The sequence below is a fragment of the Eurosta solidaginis genome, chromosome 2 (assembly GCF_040869045.1).
Source record: "Eurosta solidaginis isolate ZX-2024a chromosome 2, ASM4086904v1, whole genome shotgun sequence".
Taxonomy (NCBI): domain Eukaryota; kingdom Metazoa; phylum Arthropoda; class Insecta; order Diptera; family Tephritidae; genus Eurosta; species Eurosta solidaginis.
This window is the reverse complement of record NC_090320.1, coordinates 307,607,858-307,624,680: the sequence shown is the minus strand read 5'-3', so window position 1 is coordinate 307,624,680 and position 16,823 is coordinate 307,607,858. Positions and strand designations below refer to the sequence as shown.

Sequence of the window (16,823 nt, the reverse complement as noted above, 5' to 3'; positions counted from 1 at the left end):
CACACCCGCTTCCCTAAGGAAAATCCCTTTCAAAGTGAGCTTACAGGTAGCGATGCCTTCCAGGACGACGAAAGCGGATCGGATGTGTCCCCTCTTGCAAGTTCGTCAGTCATCTCATGGCCCGGTATATCCGAGTGTCCACACCATAATTTAATTGACTAAAATTGTTTGGTTGTTATAATGGGCGAGCGCCCATTGATCGATATGTGCGTCAGTATTCAGCATTGGATCAATGTTTATGTTATAATAATGTACCTATGTATATATGTGTCTAAAATGATTAAACATTTATTATATATGTTTACATACTGATGTACATATATAATACGATTGCATACACAATTGATCCGAGATAAGCGTGCAATAATCCTTAAAAGGAAGGATTTCTGGATTTTTTTTGGGCCCAATATTTCCCGCAAACACTTTTTACCAAATGATCCCTCAATGGTATTGCAATAGTCCCGAAAACAATCTCGAAATGATGCGGCGAAATTTCAATATGATTCTCGAACAGCATCGAAATAACTCTGAATGTTTCGATGTCGAAATGACCCGGCGTTGCTTTGCGACTAAATCACACCACGACGACTGAACTTATTTCGATGGAATTTGACTCACAGATACCTACACGTTGAGCAATTAGAGTCTTTGAACCGTTGAATGGTTTAAATTCAAAGCTTCTAAATTTACTACTCTGTTTTCTTATTTTACAGAGTTTAAGTTTTAAACATCACCGTACAATGAGCCTAAAATCTCTAAATTTGTTAAGCCAAGCCCAAAATGTTTAAAAAGTGCAAAAATATAAACTTGTTTTCATTTCGGTTTACTAACAAAATGCAATAGTTTAAATTTATTGCTTAAAATGTAAAAATAAAAAATTTATTTTTAAAAAGTGCTGCAAGTTATAGATTCTTATATTGCAATCGGAAGTACGTCGGTTCGAAATCAGGCCACCGTCTATAAGATTTCTTTTTTGTAGGTGCAAGTGTAGACTTCTCTAGTTTAAAATTGACACCCAGTTCGGGGCACTCATTTTCACGAAGACCGGTATAATCTAAATTTTATACCAAGTTTCATACTTAGGTTAAAACTTTTACCCGTGTAAGAAGTATCTACTGAACATATATGTTTTAAAGGCGGGAGTGTTTTAAAACTATCTCGAAATAGGAGATAGTCTACAAATGGTCGTAATCATCTTAAATGGTCCTGAATCGGCCCAGAAAGCAATCCGAATGATGAAGGAAACAATCTCAAACTTGTATCAAGAAGTTCCGAAAAGATTTATAAGAAATTGTAGCGAATCAATCCCGGAACGGTCCAGAAAATAATCCCGAAGATTCTAAGATGTTTCCGAAATAGTAGGGTTGTCATGATTTATAAGAACGGTTAAAAGAAACCAATTTGACAGAAGACTCAAACAAACTTAAAATAAAAAAAAAAAAAATAAATGTAAGGCGCGATAACCTCCGAAGAGATCTAAGGCCGAGCTTCTCTTCCAATTTGCGTCGTGCTCCTCTTGATTTTTCCCTACAAATTGGCCGGACGGGACCTACATGTTTTATGCCGACTCCGAACGGCATCTGCAAGGCAGATGAGTTTTCACTGAGAGCTTTTCATGGCAGAAATACAATCGGAGCGCTTGCCAGACACTGCCGAGGGGCGACCCCGCTTAGAAAAATTTTCTTCTAATTGAAAAATCTTATTTCTAAAATTTTGATGTTGCTTTGCCAGGGAGTTGAACCCAGGGCATACGGTGTGATAGGCGGAGCACGCTACCATCACACCACGGTGGCCATAATCAACGGTTAAAACCATAATCAATAATCGCAATGACTGACAAGTTTTTCAACTGTTTCTATAATTGGTTATGATGCAATGAAAACTGATCTTTTGACAATCGACATTATTCATGAGCCAGAATTGCTGGATGCAAGTTTTATAATTCCCGTGAAAAAACATTTTTTTTTTCTTGTTTTTGTGGCAGCCTAATGTGCATTTATGCATTTATATATGCATGTAGAACAGGAAAAATCTGTTAGTTAGTAAATATTGAGTATACGCAACGGTGGACTGGACATATTAGATGGCAATAGTCGGGTAAAGGCTACATTAGGACAATTCATCCTTCTTTTGCTATTTTGGTCTATACATACAAAATTTCCATATACGTACATAAATTCAATTAAATTATTTTCTACAAAAATCACACTCCGAGTGTATTTAGGCCATTAAAAGCTTCTTAGCGATGTCGATCGGCTTTGCAGATGTCGATCAGAGTCGGCATAAAAACATATAGCTCCGGCCCCGCTAATTTGTAGAAAAAATTAAAAAGTGGTACGACGCAAATTAGAAGTCGGACGCAGATTCCGAATTTTTAGCAGATTAACCAATAACCGCGAATGAAGGTGTGACATCTTTTTCAATCAACTTGGAATATCGAAATAGTAATTAACTTCAATTACATATATTTTATAAAATCACAAACAAAAATTTAATTTCTTGAGTTTTTAGTTTTTAATAAAAAGTCACTTGCCTGAATAAAAGGGTCGGAAAGGCTGAACTTCGGATATAAATGAACCCCAAAAACAACTATTTTAATCCATCTGATGGCCTTAAAACATCCAACTTGGTTTGCTATTTTGATTGTTTTGTTAAACACTAAATAAATATTTAAAGCATTCGAAAAATATTACCAAATCAATTTGGTAAATATTGAAAAGGCCGTTGTGCTGATGCTATAGTAATATTAGATACACACATACATATTCACACATTTGTATATTTCAAGCGAAAAATCATTGCCGTAAATAAATTGAACTATTTCACCTTGACAGAGGCATTGTCCATTGTTCTATAATGAAAAGTTTTAATATTGCAGAATACTTTTTAGTATCAATTTCATAATAAAAAAACGGATTTCCTCGCATTACCTTAAAACAGGAAGTCTTCCTTCCAGCGTGGCGAGAGTGCGCCAGTATGGCTACGGGCAACCTCGTATATTTGCTTCGTCGGTCTTTCGTTTTGCAATCGGCAAAAAAGCAATCTGCTACCGAGCTGGAGTTTCCTTATATGGACACGGTGTTTCGCGTGCTCTCAGAATTTATTTCTGACGCTCTACGACGTTTCTGGGTTCTTCTGATGTACATTTAAAAATATTGATTGTCTCTGGCGAACTAGTCATAAAAATTAAGTAAGTAAGTAAAGAAATGTTATCGAAATATTAACGAAAACGGAAAATTAGTCTCCAAAGTTTAAATGGTTTCTTATGGTAGGGCCTAAGATTAAGGTTTTACAATGAGGCAACAACAGAAGTTTACATGGCTTTAACGAAGTTGGTTGGAATCAGCTGTTTCATATTCGTACGTAAATATATGAATATGGCTAAGTCACCTCTCATTAGGCGTTAAATAAACGCTCACATCGCTTGCTCGAACTCGTTCTCATAAATAGTCCAAATACGTTTGTTTACAGGTCAACTTAAGCAAACCAGAATTCAAAAACATGTTTCACGTTCCATAAAGTTATTGCGTCACATTCTCCAACAAAGTAAAGGAGCCGGCAGCCAACGAAACAATAAAGCGAACGAAAAAGGCGCTGAAAAAATTGGTTTACGAGTCATTTGACTTTTTTGTTTTGCCTTTTGTTTACAAAACAGAAATACTTGAAGAAAACCACAAGGCACACGTTATAATGCATATATATATATATATATATATATATATATATATATATATATATGCACGTATGTATGTAGGTACATAGGCATTGCAATAAAATCTTTAATCGAGTATGTATCTATAGATTTGTTAGGGTAGGTGTGTAACTAGCAAATATGCTAAAGTACTTTCTTCTCAAAAAGTTAATCAGCTGAAGGATGGAATGGCGGAGATTTACTAAACAAAATTATGTGCATATACATACATATGTATGTATGCATGCAGGCAATATTAACTTGACTTCGTAATAAAGCCCAACTTGATTGCAAAAACATATCACAATGTTTTGAAGATATAATTTTGGTACTGAGCTCCGAGCTGAGCGGGTGCGAATGTGTATACCGATTGTGGCGAGCGCACAAGCCGGTACGAAGCCAATGAGACATGCACATATGTATGTACATAAAATTCGAAAAGTCCGGTATGCCTTCGAGATGATCCTCTGAGACTAAATAATTCCACTTTCTTTGTGTATGTATTGAATCGTCCCTTTTTCTTCGAACTTGTCCATGTCCATGCAGAGACCAACTGACTTCTTCTCTCCATTGCCTACTATGTTAAGCAAGACTAAACTGAAACTATTGCATAAACTGTTAATTTCGGAGGTTATTAATTTTTGGAAAAGAGGGCAGTGCCAACCCCTCCCCTGTGGGAACAATATTCTTTAAATCGCTATTTGATTTAATTATAATTTGGTATGTAGGTCGAAATGTGAGTAGCGCCACCGCCTTCCCCAGAACCTTTTTTAAAAATCGGTATCACTCTTGGGGTCGACTTTGGATCGCTTTACCGAAATTTTTTATATCATTTTCTTGCTGTGGACAAAGTTGCGGGTAAAGCTGCAGACATTGGTGCTTTATCGGTAACCGTATCGGTAACCTTATAACAGCTGATTCGACCAAGCTTTGCGAATCAATGTAATCGATTATTGGTGCCGCTGAGATCGTAACCGTATCGTAGCCAGCCAATTGGTTTTTGGTTTACCGTCGTAACGATAAACAGCTGATTACGTTAGGGATACGACTACAGCGATACGACAAACGGCACCAATGACTACAGCTTAAGGCTTGTGATAAATAAAACAAATACGTATTATCACGCAATTTAAAACAAAACACTCTGCGAAGCTACCCAAAAAATATTACTTCGGAACTAAAAGATGGCGTATTGTTCCCGATACAGAGGAGCACGGAATGACTGTTTTCAAGGAGTAGTCACACAACTTCAACTTTAATCGGGAATATTTTAATAATAGAAACTAATTAACGTACAGACACATAAAAGGTTATATAACCAAATAATCACGTACTATATGTACCGCTGCGAGCATTTTAATAGCATTTTTAACAAATCAACACTTTTATTTTCATGCATGTTAACTGTATCTAAACCGACATTACTCTACGAAAAATAAATCGTTGAAATATATATTTTATTTAAAACAGTTTTTTTTTTAAGAAATGCACATAACGCGATGGAGCAAAAAAATTTTATTTTTAAACTGATTCCAATTTAAAGGCGTATAGAAATGCAGGACTTTTTTTCTGCCACACATTTGTTCCTCAGGAGCCAACAAGATGGCAACATTATTCAAATATAATGTTAAATTACCACATGTTTTAACTACTTAAGTCCTTAAGTTCCTAATAGGATGGAGGTCTGATGATTAAGCTGACCGCTCTATAACCTCAACATATTTCTGTCGAATCCAATTGTTTGCAAATTTACTGGTATGTGTTTGAGGAGCATGTTGGCTTGTAATATATTAACATGCATATATGGATCCAAAACCCTTCTACTACCCCTATTGAAAGACCAGTTAAAAAAAAACAAAACAAAAAAACACAAGTAAAGCTGTCTAAGTTCGGGTGTAACCGAACATTATATACTCAGCGTGAGCTTCAATTGTACATTTCATTTCAGATAAATTACTTTTCTACATAACACGTGGCACCGCCCGTTTAAAAAGAAATGTCTCCTCCTTTCTTCTTACAATAAAACTTGATAAGTGAAATATCATTGATTCGAAACTATGTTTTGCTAAGTTATAGCTTATTATTCTAGTCTAGGACCCTTTTAAAATTGTTTTATATCTAAGCTGCCGTGGTCTTTAACAAATCCCGTCCATTTTTACTAGAAATATTTTCTGCTAAAAGGAAAATATGTGTACCCAATTTACGTACGATATGTTAATTTTTCTTCGAGTTATGGGTCCCGAAACATAGAAACATGCTTACTCATAAAAGGGGCGCCGCCACACCCATTTTCAAAAATTTGAGTGTTTTCCAATTTAATGTTATAATTCAATTTAGAAATTAAAATTCTATTGATACACAGCTCTTTATTGTTTTCGTCTACGACCCTTTTAAAAATATTTTATAAAAAAGTGGGCGTGGTCCTTAACCGATTTCGTTAATTTTCCTTTAAAGCATTCCTTATAGAAAAGTAAACCTCTCTGCCGAATTTCGTTACGATAGGTTTAACCATTTTTGATTTATGATTAATAATATTTGTAAAATTGATTTTATCACAAGTGGGTGGTGCCACGCCCATTTTAAATTTTGGTTTCAAATTTTTATCAGGAGTGTCAATATCAGTCCACACGTTAAATTTCAACATTCTAGGTGTATTATTTACTAAAAAACAGGTTTTTTGTGTTTTCCAAAATATTATATATTATATAAAAAGTGGGCGTGGTTATCATCCGATTTCGCTCATTTTCAATACCAATCTATTCTGGGTCCAGATAAGCTCGTGTACCAAATTTTGGGAAGATATCACAATATTTACTCAAGTTATCGTGTCAACGGACGGACGGACATGGCTCAATAAAATTTTTTTTCGATACTGATGATTTTGATATATGGAAGTATATACATATCTATCTCGATTCCTTTATACATGTACAACCAACCGTTATCCAATCAAAAATAATATACCCTGTGTGCAAAGCACGCTGAGTATAAGAATGCATGCCCACATCATAATCCATCCGTACCTCGGATCATATTCTGTAACAGGTGGGCAGCTTATATAGTCTCTATTTTTCACTATATAGAACAATTTTGCACTCATCGTCTGTGAAAGGCTTCCCTGCTTTTGCAAAGACCATATTACATAATCGTGTGCAAACTTTGATATTTTATCAATATGGCTTTTCTTTAAAGGGGGAAATCCGAGCGAACAAATTATAGTCTCTTGAGCACCACCTGACAATTTATGCAAGTTCAATTGATATTTAATTTGCGTTGCTGCCACTGATAGAATTTTTTCTTTTAGTACTAATATGCTCGCAAGAGACGGCGATGAAATTTTCTTACGGCGACTTGCTTCGAACGAGCTTTGCTTTTTTGGTGCATTGGAAAAGCCGTTTGTGTAGAGCAGCTTAGTATTTTTTGTACTACTTTATAAGATTTGTTATCAGATTACGCCTCTCTAGTGCGCAATATTTCCCTGCGGCCTACTTCAAAGATGTAATTGTTTGAATCACTTTAGTTAATTTGTTATTATGTAGTATATTATATTATAATATGACTGATACTTTTCAAAAAATTTATCAACTGCTGAGTGGAGCAGCCGTTTCCAAAATGTCTTACATATCTCAGAAAGCGTTTGAGAATAAAGCCCTATTTCAAAAGTTTGTTTCAAAAACGCTTAAATTCGATACATTTGACATTAACTGGGGCGTTTATTAGAAAATTTCTCAGATAGGGTGATATTCCACTCTGCCGTCGATATATCAACTTCTATTAATAGGCTCGCCTTCCAACTCTTCACAAAAGTGAAAATTTCGCCTATATGAAGTTTGCTACAGTTACTCCAGCGTTGGTCATCAGCTAAAAGGAAATTCTGACAACCTCAAAAATATTAAAACTACAGAGGTGGATAGTATCTCAGTTAAGGTAACTGCTATTATTTTGCCCGCAACTGTAAAAATATATGCAATCAGTGTTTATTAACTAATACACATAAATATTGACAAATGAAAACGGGAGAAACAGAATGGGAGGAAGCAAACCGAAAAAAGGCCAATAATTCTGTTGCTCAGCGTCAACGGATCAGCTACAGCTTGAACTCAGTTTGAAACTCGATTCGGTGATCGGCGGACAGACAGGCGCGATTAAGCGATTCGAAAGTGAAAACAGAAATATAAAGTGTTGCAATGAATTGAATCGAATTGCATTTCCATATAGACATATTTACATACATATGTACGTATGTACGTGTTCACACTTGTGCATCTATCGCTGAGTGCATCTGAGTGTGGTGGTGTGTCAATTTGTTGTGTTCTGAGAAATCGGAAAACAATACAAAACAAAAAAGTTTCAAACAATAATAACATTTATCAGGGTTCAATTTGTAACTGTGTTAGTAAATAATTGATGTGAACGTCTAATTTATTTATAAAATGAATATCGTATTTTTGTAATTTCAGTTGTAATAAAAGTTGCGAACTTTGAAAATTTAGTAATTTATAAATAGTTTAGATAAAATAAAGAAAAGCAACTGACCAAGAGCGGAATGATCAAGTTTTCCAAATATATGGTTATAAAATAATATATATAAATATGTATGTATGTACACATGTATATCGTAGTTAACATGCAAACATACAGATAAACTTAACGCACAACAATAACAATAAACAATTCAGGTAAGAGAATGACTGGTCGAAATATCACAAATTATACGTCGCATAGATGTAAATACATATGTATGTGATTAGATATATGTATGTATGTATAATTTGAAATGTATGTAATCGAAGTTATAAGTTTATTGTACGAATATGAAATCAAGTAAAATCCAATACACAGTCGCCCATTGAATGCGGAAATCATTCAATCAGATCAATTTTATTTATGCGCGCCAACACCAACACGCATACGTATGTAGATTAACCTGGGTCGATTTGTATGGACCCATTGCCAACGTTTTTATACTCAGTTGAGCAGAGCTCACAGAGTATATTAAGTTTAATTGGATAACGGTTGGTTGTACATATATAAACGAATCGAGATAGATATAGACTTCCATATATCAAAATAATCAGGATCGAAAAAAAATTTGATTGAGCCATGTCCGTCCGTCCGTCCGTCCGTCCGTTAACACGATAACTTGAGTAAATTTTGAGGTAACTTGATGAAATTTGGTACGTAGGTTCCTGAGCACTCATCTCAGATCGCTATTTAAAATGAACGATATCGGACTATAACCACGCCCACTTTTTCGATATCGAAAATTTCGTAAAACCGAAAAAGTGCGATAATTCATTACCAAAGACAGATAAAGCGACGAAACTTGGTAGATGAGTTGAATTTATGACGCAGAATAGAAAATTAGTAAAATTTTGGACAATGGGCGTGGCACCACCCACTTTTAAAAGAAGGTAATTTATAAATTTTGCAAGCTGTAATTTGTCAGTCGTTGAAGGTATCATGATGAAATTTGGCAGGGACGTTACTCCTATTACTATATGTACGCCTAATAAAAATTAGCAAAATCGGAGAAGGACCACGCCCACTTTTAAAAAAATTTTTTTTTAAAGTAAAATTTTAACAAAAAATTTAATATCTTTACAGTATATAAGTAAATTATGTCAACATTCAACTCCAGTAATGACATGGTGCAACAAAATACAAAAATAAAAGAAAATTTCAAAATGGGCGTGGCTCCGCCCTTTTTCATTTAATTTGTCTAGGATACTTTTAACGCCATAAGTCGAACAAAAATTAACCAATCCTTTTGAAATTTGGTAGGGGCATAGATTTTATGATGTTAACTGTTTTCTGTGAAAACGGGCGAAATCGGTTGATGCCACGCCCAGTTTTTATACACAGTCGTCCGTCTGTCCTTCCGCATGGCCGTTAACACGATAACTTGAGCAAAAATCGACATATCTTTAATGAACTTAGTTCACGTACTTACTTGAACTCACTTTATTTTGGTATGAAAAATGAACGAAATCCTACAATGACCACGCCCACTTTTTCGATATCGAAAATTACGAAAAATGAAAAAAATGCCATAATTCTATACCAAATACGAAAAAAGGGATGAAACATGGTAATTGGATTGGTTTATTGACGCGAAAAATTACTTTAGAAAAAACTTTGTAAAATGGTTGTAACACCTACCATATTAAGTAGAAGAAAATGAAAAAGTTCTGCAGGGCGAAATAAAACACCCTTGAAATCTTGGCAGGTATTACATATATAAATAAATTAGCGGTATCCAACAGATGATATTCTGGGTCACCCTGGTCCACATTTTGGTCGCGATCTGGAAAACGCCTTCACATATACAACTACCACCACTCCCTTTTAAAACTCTCATTAATACCTTTAATTTGATACCCATATCGTACAAACACATTCTAGAGTCACCCTGGTCCACCTTTATGGCGATATTTCGAAACGGCGTCCACCTATAGAACTAAGGCCCACTCCCTTTTAAAATACTCATTAACACCTTTCTTTTGATACCCATCAGCTGACACGTTCTTAAGGAAAAAATAAAAATTGTTTTGTTTAAGAATTCATGAGCTTAACACCGGCTTATAATAATTGAATATTCAATTATTATGTTTTTTCTAAGAGAAACTGAAAAGAAAGAAAGAAACATTTACTGGCATATTGGGTTGGTACCATCGTTTTCATTTCTACGTTCCGGGCTACGTACGTACGTGCGTTGAACGTCGGTTGCACATTCATAAGATAGGTCGTGTCAGCTGACACGTTTTTATACTCAGCGTGCTTTGCACACAGAGTATATTGACTTTGCTTGGATAACGGTTGGTTTTACAGGTCTAAAGGCATCGAGATAGATATAGACTTCCATATATCAAAATCTTCAGTATCGACAAAAATTTTAATTGATAACTTGAGTAAATATTGAGACATCTTCACCAAATTTGGTACACGAGCTTATCTGGACCCAGAATAGATTGGTATTGAAAATGAGCGAAATCAGATTATAACCACGCCCACTTTTTATATATATAACATTTTGTTGTTGTTTTTATTTTTATTTTCGGCCTTTCAAAAGTTATATTAAGAAGAATTTCCGAGCTCTAGGCCACACATATATATGAGTAATAAAAATGCAATGAATTATACCATACATGTTGTATTTATTTATTTGACGATATTTCGATTTCAATTAGAAATCATCTTCAGGGCTGTAAAAAATACATTTTTTTATAAAAACCATAAATGCACAAACATAATCTAACACTTACACTTGTGAATGCACCTTGTCGAATAATTTAAAATTTCAGTAAAGAACAGATAATATCATAAACAGAAAACAAAGCTGTACACAAATAAACAAAATATCTGCTAACAACAACATATATATTAACTTATTGGACACCACCATCAGCATTATTGTTGCTAGCTTCTCTTTTCTCTTCATTAACAAATGCCTATATGCGTGAGCGATGTTGTCGGTGTCCCTCTTAATATGGACTACCAAAGATCCACAAAGAAGGAACTCCACTTAGACTTATATGTTCGTCCATTAATTCTCCGTCGTATAATTTGTGTAAATACGTTGTCAATGTCCTGAAAAATGTCACTAAAGAGTCCAAGTACAATGTTAAAGACGCGATTGAGTTCAAGAATAAGATTAAAAATACATGTATTTATGATGATGAGAGTCTGGTACGTTTGATGTGGTGTCCCTGTTTCCTAGTATCCCAGTAGACCATGCCATAGAGATCATATCGTCCAAATGGAACCAAATAAAACCCCACACAACCCTTACCAAAGAGCTATTTTTAAACGGTTTTATTTAGCTTGAGTTGACAGGCCGTTGTGAACGAATCTTGTAATTGAAATTTAAGTAACTTCCCGATAAGCTACAAGCTTGAAACTTGGAATATAGTTCAGAACCCGATGACAATGCAATAATAAGAAAAAAATCGCAGCTAGGTGGCGCAAGGATCGAGATATTCGCAAAATTCGCATTTGTGGTCCGATTTGGTTCACATTTGGAACACATAATACATGCAAGAATAGAAATCGACCTGTGAAAAAAAATCGTCGCTAGGTGGCGCATGGATCGAGATATTCGCAAAATTCGCATTTGTGGTCCGATTTGATTTGGCTCATATTTGGAACAAATATTGCATACAGTCCAGTAGAAGTGACATCAAAATATTTTGGAGTTGGAGGAGGGACAAGCATACGTGGCGCAGAGTCGAGTAAAGTCTTTGGAAGGATTATGTATTGAGGACTTAGGTTGTAACAAATTGTCAGGAAAGAGTCCTTGTAAAAATGAGTCACTAAATGAACTAAATAGAATGAGATATAATAGGCAATTAAATAAAGACTAAAAACTTGAAAATAAAATAATTAAAAAAAATGTTTAAGTTAAACGGTTTTATTGAAAATAATACTTACATGAAATAATAATAATACGAAAAGCTAGAAAATAATTAGGTAGGTCCTAGGTTATAGTCATCACACTCCTTATCAATCTAGGGCGTTGATCAGACAATTAAATAAAAGCGTTGGACGCGTCATATTTCTATTGATAGTCATAAGTAAAACCAACTGAACCTTAATCAGGTTATGCTACGCCTCACATTTTTAGAAATTTCACGCGCCCAACGCTTTTATTTAATTGTCTGATCAACGCCCTAGATTGATAAGGAGTGTGATGACTAGTACCTAGGACCTACCTAATTATTTTCTAGCTTTTCGTATTATTATTATTTCATGTAAGTATTATTTTCAATAAAACCGTTTAACTTAAACATTTTTTTTTAATTGTTTTATTAAGTGTTACGAACAACGATCAGGTATGCCCATGGGCTCACCAGCATCACCGGTAATAGCAGACATAGTAATCGAGGAATTACTATTGAAATTTGAGGACGAATCACGGCACAAACCTCGTCTGCTCACAAAGTACGTTGGCGATTTATTCGCTATTGTGAAAACCGATTCCGTTGAAGAAATGCTGGGCCTCTTGAACTCATTTCATAACTAAATAAAATTCACATCTGGGATGGAAAATAATGGGATGTTGCCGTTTCTGGACACGGTAGTAATAAGAAATAACAACCACCTAACATTTGACTAGTATAAAAAGCATACGGCTTCCGGGAGGTTAATAAGTTTTAACTCGAAACATGATAGGAGTATAATAATAAACACTGCCAAAAATTTTATTAGGCGAGTTCTCTCTATTAGCGATAGAATATATCACCGGAAAAATATAAGCATATCAAAAAAATACTTCAAAACAACGAGTTTCCGATCCACCTTATTAATGGTTATATCCACCAATTTTTCTCTAGGAATAAAAACAAAGAAAAAAACACAAATAAAATATATAAGACTGCCGTATTCACGGTATAAATATTATCAGGTAAAACCATTTACTCTTCTTGGCGGCCATAATGGTTTTTTGATTTTTAAAAATATTTTAGAATTACTCTCTTAAACTTTGTGGAAATGCCAAACCAAAGTAAAAACAAAAAAATATTTAAGAATTAATGAGCTTAACACCGGCTTATAATAATTGAATTTCAATTTACTGGCATATTGCTATGGAACCATTTCGAAAACCGCCAACGTAATCATCATCAGGCAATTTTGTAATGTTATCAAAGGTTTCACCGGGATTCGAACCGTGAATCACATGGTGAAACTGCAGTAGCCTTTAACCACTAGGCCATCCTGCTGGTATTTGTTTTCATGCTTGTTAGTGTAGAAATGGGAAAAACTGAATTAAACAAGTGTAAGTGTTAGATTATGTTTGTGCATTTATGGTTTTTATAAAAAAATGTATTTTTTACAGCCCTGAAGATGATTTCTAATTGAAATCGAAATATCGTCAAATAAATAAATACAACATTTATGGTATAATTCATTGCATTTTTATTACTCATATATACATATGTGTGGCCTAGACCTCGGAAATTCTTCTTAATATATAACATTTTGGAAAACACAAAAAACTTGATTATTTAGCAAATAATACACCTAGAATGTTGAAATTTGACATGTGGACTGATATTGAGACTCTTGATAAAAATTTGAAACTTTTTTTAAATGGGCGTGACACCACCCACTTGTGATAAAATCAATTTTACAAATATTATTAATCATAAATCAAAAATGGTTAAACCTATCGTAACGAAATTCGGCAGAGAGGTTGACTTTTCTATAAGGAATGCTTTAAAGGAAAATTAACGAAATCGGTTAAGGACCACGCCCACTTTTTTATAAAATATTTTTAAAAGGGTCGTAGACGAAAACAATAAAGAGCTGTGTATCAATAGAATTTTAATTTCTAAATTGAATTATAACATTAAATAGGAAAAACTTCAAATTTAAAAGAATGGGAGTGGCACCGCCCCTTTTATGACTAAGCAATTTTCTATGTTTCGGGAGTCATAACTCGAAGAAAAATTTACATATCGTAATAAAATTGGCTACACATATTTTCCTTATAGCAGAAAATATTTCTAGTAAAAATGGACGGGATCGGTTAAAGACCACGGCAGCTTAGATATAAAACAAGTTTAAAAGGGTCCTAGACTAGAATAATAAGCTGTAACTTAGCAAAACATAGTTTCGAATTAATGATATTTCACTTATCAAGTTTTATTGTAAGAGGAAAGGGGGAGACATTTTCTTTTTAAACGGGCGGTGCCACGTGTTATGTAGAAAAGTAATTTATCTATAATGAAATGTACAATTGAAGCTCACGCTGAGTATATAATGTTCGATTACACGCGAACTTAGACACCTTTACTTGTTTGTACGTACGTTCGTGGGTAACTGCAGCTTAAGAATTTGCACAAAATATTCCCAAACGTTTATTTTCAACTTTTTGGGAAAAAATTAAATTTGTTCAAATATTACATATAAAAACAAATGCATACAGACTTATGAATATGTTTGGATGTAGATTGGTAGCAAAAGCCACAGTTAGACTGACGACGTGAAAACAAATGTTCAGCAATGGAATTTTCTTCTATTATTTAAATTTATTTGCTACACAAACTAAAGTCCAACTTTGAAATTATGTTCAAAAACCTCGTTAAAGAAGTCAAAAGTCTTAACAACAAGTTCTTATCAGCCAGATCCATACTGGCGCGTGTGAACTTTTTTGTTTGGCCTTCAACCGCATTCTGGTATGAAGCTCAGAAGACTCGCGAAGTGACTTAATCAAAGAAGCTGCAAAATTTTACTGTAAAATCACGCTAAAAGAACCTATATTTTACGAAATATCAAATATCTTTTTCAAACCCTGGATATAAACTTAAGTACGATTACGGACGTGACAATTTTTTCGTAATGAATAACACAATATGACATTGAAAATATATTCTTTGCGAGACATACCTCAAGTTTTGGGTCTGGTAGAGTAAAAAAAATCTACATACCCGGAGTTTCGCATACGCCCACTAAGTCCGGGATTAGGGGCCAAAAACCCCTTTTTTCATAAACGGAGCCATATACTGATATATAATATTCCATCTATTTATCCTTCGATCAATTTTCAGGTCATGCAATGGAGTGCGCTTTTGTGCTTCTAACGATGTCCAAATGTTAGCTTTATTGACAGAAATATCTAAGAAATATTACAAAACCAACGAAAAACTTGATTTTTTGCATTTGGAGTAACCGTTTTCGTTACTATTTTGCACGTACATGTACAGAAGAGTATTAATTAAGAGGCCATATATAATTTTACGTTCAAAACCTCCAGAATATAATGAATCCCATTGAAATTTGGCTAAGAAGTAGACAAATATTTTTTTTTGTACTCGGATAAGATTCTGAAGAAAAATGCAAGGTAGTTTTTACTGCATTCTTTTGTGTCTTTATACGAAATTATTGATATACACCAATAAAACCTAAATGAATCTTTTAAATTCGTATCTTGCGGGAATCGGAATTTATTTCACATTTTTCTCAAGTAATTCTTTGTATTTATACGTAAACTAAAAAAAATTAAGAAAACAGTCATACAAAACAAAAAAGATACAACAATTTCAATTTTCGTTAATTTTTTGAAGATTTTTTTTTTAATATTAGTTGTAGCCGGTCAATAAATTATTGTAAATATTTTTGTATTATGATAGGCTTTTCTTGACCATAATGTTGCTTTTAGTGCAAGTAAAACTCCACTATTACTTCCCAACGTTTCGCTAAGCACCTAAGCTTCCTCAGGGGCGAAACTGCATTTATTTAAATATTTTTTCAATTTACCAACGTAATTGGACATGAAATTATAAAAATAGTTTTTTAAAATGTCAACAATGTCCAAAAATTAAAACCAAACAAAAAACGATAAACGAAATTGGACTTACATACATATACATATATGTTAAATTTTCTATTATAAAAACATATCGCTGATACCATCTATATGTGGTACAATTGTCAAACTAAACAACAGAATTTAAAGGCATAACAAATAAGCCGCGGAAATGCAATCCGTTTCTTCTTTTATGTTTACTGTTTTGTTCCTTTTCTCCATTATTCGTTAGCTCTCTATAGTGTATCTGATTTTTGTTCGTTTCTCTTGGTCTAATATTATATTTATTTTATTTTTGTAAATAAGTACATATCGTTAGCTTAATGTGAAAATGTGCCAAGTCACTTTTTTTGAAAAATTTTATTTTAATGCAGTTTTAAAACTGAATTCAAAATACATCGATCACAAAAAAAAAATATTTTCATTTTTCATTTTTACGTGCTGTGGGCAATGATATGTAAATGTGCTAAGTCGTCAGCTGTTAAAAAGAATGCGCTAAGTCAGCCTGTCAATAAGATCAATCTGAATTACTAGTAATTTCTTTGTGCGCGCATTTTATTTATTTATTTAATTCATTCAGTCTAAAAGAACATACCTTGTTGTTGTTGCTATTGTGGTTGTATTAACGATAGAGACACTCCCCGAAGGCTTTGGGGAGTGTTACCGATGTTGATGGTCCTTTGACGGATATAGATCCGGCACGTTCCGGTAACAAAGCACTATTAAGGTACTAGTCCGACGATCTCCGGAACGATTTATACGACCACATTAAACCTTCTAGGCCATCCCGTCCTCCCCACTCCTAGTTCCATGAGGAACTTGGAG

General features: G+C 34.0%; 1 protein-coding gene across 7 annotated transcripts in view; it reads left to right on the top strand.

Moving 5' to 3' along the window:
* Positions 1-16,823, top strand: part of LOC137241417 (dorsal-related immunity factor Dif-like) — an 80,739-nt gene that overhangs the window by 8,634 nt on the left and 55,282 nt on the right. For 2 of the 7 annotated variants that reach the window (XM_067769000.1, XM_067768993.1), the window contains exons 1-2: positions 7,801-8,083; positions 8,152-8,370. The exons of 1 other annotated variant lie outside the window; for it this stretch is intronic. The gene's annotated coding sequence lies outside the window, so the exon portion shown is untranslated. Of the gene's footprint in view, positions 1-7,800; positions 8,084-8,151; positions 8,371-16,823 lie in introns of those variants that run through there. 4 more of the 7 variants (XM_067768994.1, XM_067768996.1, XM_067768995.1 and 1 more) reach the window with 4 other exon arrangements.